A 7,114-nucleotide genomic window follows, 5' to 3' on the forward strand; every position below is an offset into this window, starting at 1 on the left:
GGGTCCTTAAAAAGTTTGTTGGATGTGCTTGTATATTCAGGAGCCTCTGTCACTTTTGGGGTGTGACGTGAGAGCCAGGTAATGGAGAGGTGATGCTGGGAGAGGACATCAGGTCTCCAGGAGGCTCATGAAGAGCAGGCACACCTCGGATGCAGCTTGGATTGTGTTAGTTAATTGTCAGTCAATAATCATTTGAGTGTCATAAAAGGCAAGGACCAGGCTGGCCGCTGCTGGTAACGTTCCTCTTCAATAATTGTGTTGATATTGCAGTAGCTACTCCCAGTGCTAGGAGCCTGGCATACACACAGCATTATGCTTGTTGTGAGGGACGTGCCCGCCGGTAATAAAAGGATGAAAGGAGAAAGTGAGTCATGGAAAAGGGTGAGAGAACGGCTAAATATCACACACCGATCAGCAGCACCTCCAGGAACATACCTGGGCTGTCAAGTACTGCTGCCCTGACAATCCCAGCACAGCTCTTTGCTCCCAAGCAACACGTTACAGCCCAGGTCTCCGGGGTCGTGTCTAGCACTGTCGTACGAGTGAGACAGTGCTGCCGTCACGGTGAACTCTGCCAGTGGGACACGCGCCCTGAACTCCCGAGCGACCGTAAATTAGGTCTCAATAACTTAGATAGCTGTCATAGCAAAACTGAGTATCAAAGGGAGCATCGCTGTCTCGGAGCCAAGCGCGGTTGTGTTGGGCGCCGAGGGAGAACGTCGTGCGCTTTTGCCGAGACTCGTTTCCCGCTGGTTGTCGGTGCAGGGATCTGGATGGGTTGGAGCAGGGGATCTGTTGATCTTCAGCAGCTGCGAGCCCGGACTGCTCATCCCCTGAAGATGATGAACGTACCATAGAAACACTGACACGACCACCTTCAGGGCAGCTCCGCAGGGCTCCCGGACAATGTGGGCACTGAGCTCCCACCCATGACTGGGGTGGCTGTGGTGGACAATCTGGCTGTTAGCGGTCTATTGTTGATCCAGCCAAACACTGGACACTTTTCTCAGGTTAGCCTCGGCTGAGGAATAAGTGCCTAGTGTTTTGAGGCTGCTGGAATAAAGACCGTCATTTTAATGCCTTCCTCAGAGCTGCCCTGATCTCACCAAGAGCCGGGAAGGGAAGAGCCAGGGGAGAACTGCTGACTGCACCGCGCAGGGCTGCGGACACAGAGAAAGGCAAAACATACAAAGGCAGAACAAACCCCCTTTGTGTGCTCTTGTTACTGGGCTCATTGTCAGGACTGGGACAAACCAGAGGGGAAATGTGCATCTAGCAAAACGGCTTTCCTTCCCACTTTCACCCGTGCATCAAGTACAGGTTATAGTGTCTCCAAGCGCAGGGCTTGCAGGAAGTTTTCCCTAGCATTCGCCCTTCTCAGGCTATCCTGGTGTCTGTTGGAGTCTCGGAGATCTGTACCTGCTCCCTGTGGCTTGGGCTTTGCCTGCATTGTCTTATAACAGCTCGACCATAATGGCAGCGCCGCAGGTGAGGGATGGAAATGCTGCTGTGCTGGGCACTGTGCACCCCACAGCCCAGGCTTCTGCCTGCAAGGGTCCCACAGCCGCGGAAAATGCCAACAAGCGGGAAGGGAGGAGGGATTCATCGTCATTCTTGACTTATAGCTGGGGAAACCGAGGCACGCCGAGAGGGTCGGAGCTGGAGCGGAAGCCAGTCTTGTGCCTTTGCTACGGGATCATTTTTCCTCCCAAACCTCCTCTGAATTGCAGACGTGAGGACAGTGATCTCCTGGCTGCCATAATCACATCCCTGGTGCACTGCATTTGTTGGGATCATGGAAGCCAGTAATGCAGAAGTAAAAAAAATTGCAGCGTGAGGATGGGACTGACCCCCTGGGGACCCCGAAGTTCCCTTTTCAATCATGCCCAGCACAGTCGCCGCCCTGGGATGATGGTCTTGCTGTTTGCTACAGGGCTCCTGTAGATTAATAGGAATTGATTGCACTCCCTTGCCCGTAGGATCTTGACCTCCTGGCAGGGGCTCTGCTCCCTGTGTAGGAGGGAAATGTCAGGCCCCTTGAATAGCAGAGCTGAGCAGCGGGAGGCAAATGTGGAGGGAGGAGAGCTGGCCTTGCTCTCTCCCCTCATCACTCACCTTTTGGGGAGAGTAATTGCTGCACAGGGCGCAGGCTGGTGGCAGGGTGCACTGCCCATCCCGGAGGATGTGTAGCCCCAGCGCTGCATGGCCCTGGCCGCATCCCAGAGCAGCCGCTGTCCATGTGAACCAACCCACCCGGGCACCCGGACTGTGCTTTGCGGCATCGGTCGTGGGGAGGGAGCGGCTGGGAGCTTGTTACCCCGGGGAGGATTTCATGCCGACAGCTGAGCAGCCGAGATGTTCATTTGGTGGTCAGGGGCTCATATCCTTCCCTGCCCCTCCAGCCTTGCCCCGGTAGGAATCCCAGCTGCCGCAGAAAATTCCGCATCGCCCCTGGTGTATGTTAGTCATGCCCAGAGTGCCGAAATTTCCCTTTGACTCCCCAGAACAGCCTCAAATCTCTCCCCGTCCCCCCCCGCATACAACTCCCGAAGAGTTGGCTCTGGCCCTGCCAAGGAAATTCGCAGTGGAGGAGGAATTCGGGTTGTGCCGAGCTCCTGTTTGCACAGGAATGCGCTCCATGGGGCGGCCGATCTCCCCTTGCCTGCGTGCAGCAGTCCTCGCAGCCCACGCGACTTTTCCCTGCCCCATCCCTCGGCGCTGGAGCTTGAGGCGGGGGGAGCACATCAGTTGGCCAAAGCAGAGACCTGGCGCAGAGGGCGGCTTGGCACAGGGGCGACGCCGGTGAGCTTTTGTTGGGTCTGAGTGTTGTCTCCATGCCTTGTGATGTGAGGAGGGGCACGTATTCAACCGGTGCCTCGGTTCGCTGTTTGTTTAGCCCTGTAGCCACATGCAGCGTTGCATGATAGCTGTGTTTGCAGAGCAAATAAGGCTGTACGAGCAGAATTCACCATTTCTCTGGTACTTGCAGGAGTGAATCAATGCTACCTAATAGCTAGAAGCGTGAGCCGTAACTGCTGAATAGGACTGTTCATTTTGCCTTGTAAACACAACTGTTAATCTCTCTGGGGATAAAAAAAAAAAGCTTAAAAAAAGCATACAATTCCCTCCAAACCTTCCACCCTCTCGGCTGGGAAATGGGGGCAGGAGTCTGTTAAAATGGTAAGAAAAAAACGGAGCCACTTATCATCTGTGGAAAGCAATGAAGTGGTTACTGCTGGAAAGCCTTGCTTCCGAGCCCCTGCAATATGCTCCGGGGAAAGGGGACAGTTTCATACGCTGATGATGGCTCATCTGCGCCTAAAATACCTGCCTCTTGAATTCCACAGCGGAGAGCCAGCGGGATTCGCTGTACAAATGCAAGAGGGATTCATGTGGATAGTCGCAGCCGGAATGCCTATGGGAATAGTTGGCTGAAAAATAGGGAGCGCGGTTGGTTGCAGCGGGATACAGCTTTGAGTGCGGTGTTTAAAGAGTCGTTAGCATCTTGTCTTGGTCGTGTGATGAGCTTTCCTGACGGGATTCGGCTTTGGGCTCTTTGAAGTGTTTTAGCCAAGTATTTACTATCTGACTATATTACAGTAAAGGCAGATCATTCACACTGCTGGCTTTAATCCCTGTTCCTTGGCCAAATTCCAGCTCAAGTGATTTCATTTTTGCCTGTTGATGCCTAAATTCCTTATTGCCATTTTAGACGGCTTTTTCCCATCGTGTCCTACCGTGCAACATCATGTTTCTGTGTATTGTTAATCAACCGTCTTCTTCCATCCCAGAGATGACTACAGCTCAGGGGTTGCTGTAATTCCCTTTGAGATCCTTCAGGCTGTAAAACAAGTGATGTCATTGCTTTGCTTAGCAAGTGGCACTTTCTCTCAGAAAGTCAATAAATGCCTCCGCTTCCTGTAGTACAGTCCTGTGAAACGTGGTGGGAAACAAGAGGCAGTCGCTAGCAACTCTTCCTTTGAAATCCATGCCGTGGGAGAGGGCTGGGCGGTAAAAGGGGGTGCCTTCCCTCAAAAGAAATGCAGCCGGAGTATGGACAAAGACCCTCGCTCCCCGTGGTGCTGCCCAGGGCGGTGTGCAGGGAGAGGTGCCAGCTGGGCATCCCGCACTGCCTCCCCATGCCGTGTGCTGCAGCCAGAAGCGTGAGGGTTGTAGGATGCTGTGCTGGCAGGAAAGGAGCAAATCCCAGGTTTAGGGCACTTCTATCCGAATAGCTGCTCAAGGCAGGAGGAATTCCTCTCTGGGAGGAGTGGAGGGCTGAGAACAAGAACAGTCCCATAAATTCCAGCTGACAAACACTGGAATGGGAACTCCATCACCAGTTGCCAAGTAGGTCCAGGTCTAGCTGGAAAAAACAGCCACAATTGCAGAGCCATAAAGATAATGAGTTCAGGGCAGGCTTGTGCAGAGCAGGAGAGGTAGCTAGTGATGCCGGTGCTATTTTTACCCCCACCCCACTTCCTCTGCGAGGGGGTTTATATTTAGCAGCCGGTAGCTGCTGGCACTCTGGTAGGTAACAAGGGGGAGAAGGATTCAGGCTGCAGTTTGTGGAGCACGGATTTTTGTTGGTGCTAAGGTGTTTGCCTTCTAAACCAGTCGCAGTTCGAGACGGGTGAGTGGGCAGGGAGGGAGGTGGAAAGACCCCTGCCCCTCATCCGCTGCTTTGTTCACCTGGAGATGGAGTGTCTTTTATATCCCCTGTATCTTTCCTGGTCCTGGAGTGGAGGTTATGGAGTGGTGTGGTGGGGGATTGTCAGAGCTCAGCAGCACATGATTAGCACCTTCCTGTGACCTTCTGGTCCTGCGCTGTGGCTTGCTCACCAGACCATCCCATGCCATTCTCTGCCAGAGTGGGACAGGGCAGGGAAAGGGGATGATGCGCAGAGCTGGGATCTGTCCTCCTTCGTCCTGCAAGCATCTTATCCAGGATGTGGATACGCTTCTTTCTTCCACTGTTGGTGCACAGCGTTGTTAAATCTCTCAAAACACGGCGCCTTCATCCCCAAGCCATGATTTAAATATCCTGGGGGCACTGACAGGGACAATCTCTGCAACTCTCTCTTCCCTCCCAGTTTCCAGCGAAGGCAGCCGGTATCTTCAGGTGGATTTGAAGTCAGGTAAGGGCTGCACTTGCTGCTGCGAGTGTGTCCTTGCACTCGCTGTGTTACGGACATGTGCACGGGTCGCTCAGGGTGCTACCAGCGTGCAGCTCATCAGTGTAGCCTTCACCAGAAGTGTGTGGGAGCTTGCTTACACCCTCATTTGAAAGAATAATCTCTGGGGCTTACGTGAACGTTAATGCAGAGAGATTGCCTTTTGTTTGAGGTTCTGATGTACCTGCTGGGAGCATCATGGATTTCCCTGAAGCTCCTGTTTGGGAATGTGAACAGTGTCAAGCTCCCGAGCCTCTGTAGCTTTTACTGGTGCTGCTTTAGCAGTGTCAGCGTGCATAGCTGGAGCAAAACACTTCAGGTCTGCTTGGTTCCTTGGGTGCCTGAAACACTAGTGACATTTCCACGCGCCAGCAGTGCCTCTGGGCTGGGAAAATGGTCTCCAAAGCAAGTGTCAAGCTTTGTCTTCCCGTCAGAAGGAACAGCGCTGCTTGGAGACTGTTCTTGGCCATGAGGAGAGCACCAGCATGGAGACTGTTAATGCAGCGTTCACTGCTGTCAGCATCTGTTGTCAAAGCGTGTTCCTGTAGTGCCCAGAAAACACGTACATGTCTGAAACCTGCAGTGGATGTGTCGAGCATCCTCCTGCCTCGCCTTGCAACCCAAAGCGGCCTCCAGCCTCCCTTCCCACCCCCAGCCAAGGACCCCAGCCCTGGTTCCAGGCACACACACATTGCTGGTGAGCCAGGTTTTTGCAGCCTTGAAGGTGGGAGATGAGTAGGGATGGTTGGGGGAGGTGAGTCCCTAGGATTCAGGTGAATCCCAGGGATTTTCAGGGGATGGCACCCACAGCAGGGGACCAAGCCTCGCAGCAGAGTGTTTATATTGCTGACGGATAATCTTTTAAGCTTTCAGATGCAGGCATGTCAACCCAAGTGTTCCCGTTGCCCTGGCGACGCGATGCATTAGCTCCCGGATGCTGTGTCTGATCGCATCAGTCTGGAATGTGATCACCCTTTGGTTGTGCTGAAAAGCCCCTAGAGGGGGCTGGGAGGGTGGGGAGGAGCCAGGGGACAGGGCTGCTCAGCTACAGCGGGGACCCCAGGAGTGAACCCACCTCCGGGGGTGCGAGATGTGTCGGCGCAGGAGAGAACCACTCTGTGTAGCTTTGGATGCCCGTTTGGTACCAAGGGATAATTCTCACCTTAGGATCCCCCTTTGGGTTGGTGGGTGAGAGTAGCATTGAAGGAGTCCAGTGCTGCTAATGGAAAATCCCCCACCAGACTGGTGGAGAAGCAGCCCTACGCTGGTCAGACTGGGGAGAGGGACAGACCCAAACCTCCTGGGACCTGGGACGGGAAGGGGCAGAGTTGTGGCTGGTTGGGGCTGAGACACTGATGAGATCCAGGGAGCGAGGCTGTTTGCTAGGTCTGTGCTCGGCGGGAGGAATAAACACGGCCTGAGCACAGCGGGGCTGGTGCTAACGGCCAAACCTCGCACAGGCAGCTCTCACAGCCCGGTCCCATCTGTGCTGCTGAGCTGCGGACAGGTCTGGCAAGAGCCGAGGTAGGAAAGGCAAAGCGTGTGGCTCCGAGACGCCCAGAGCGGGCTCCCTCAGCCAGCTCGTGTGGCTGCTCAGCCTCAGCACGCCTCGCCATGTGCTCCTTGAGGGGTTTTCTTCCTTTAAGGGGTTTATTGCTTTAATCAGATCCCTGGCTAAGGTGATTCTGATGCCTACATGGGATGAGTCATTCCCGCATGTGAGCAGGCTGAGAGCTGCCAGCGTCTCCCATTGCTGTGGCTTTCGGGGATCCCCCCAGCCGGTACTGGCTCCACGCAGCATTTTGCTGCTGGCTCGGGAAGGCTTTATTGCAAGGGCAAAGCAAGAGACCAAACTGGTGGGGGAGAGGTATCTCCTTGTACAGGGATGAGTGTGCTATTAAATCTTTTCCATCACTGTTTGTTGTTCTTGCTTTCCTTCT

The sequence above is a fragment of the Eurypyga helias genome, unplaced genomic scaffold, assembly GCF_000690775.1.
Source record: "Eurypyga helias isolate BGI_N326 unplaced genomic scaffold, ASM69077v1 scaffold8663, whole genome shotgun sequence".
In the NCBI taxonomy this organism is placed as follows: domain Eukaryota; kingdom Metazoa; phylum Chordata; class Aves; order Eurypygiformes; family Eurypygidae; genus Eurypyga; species Eurypyga helias.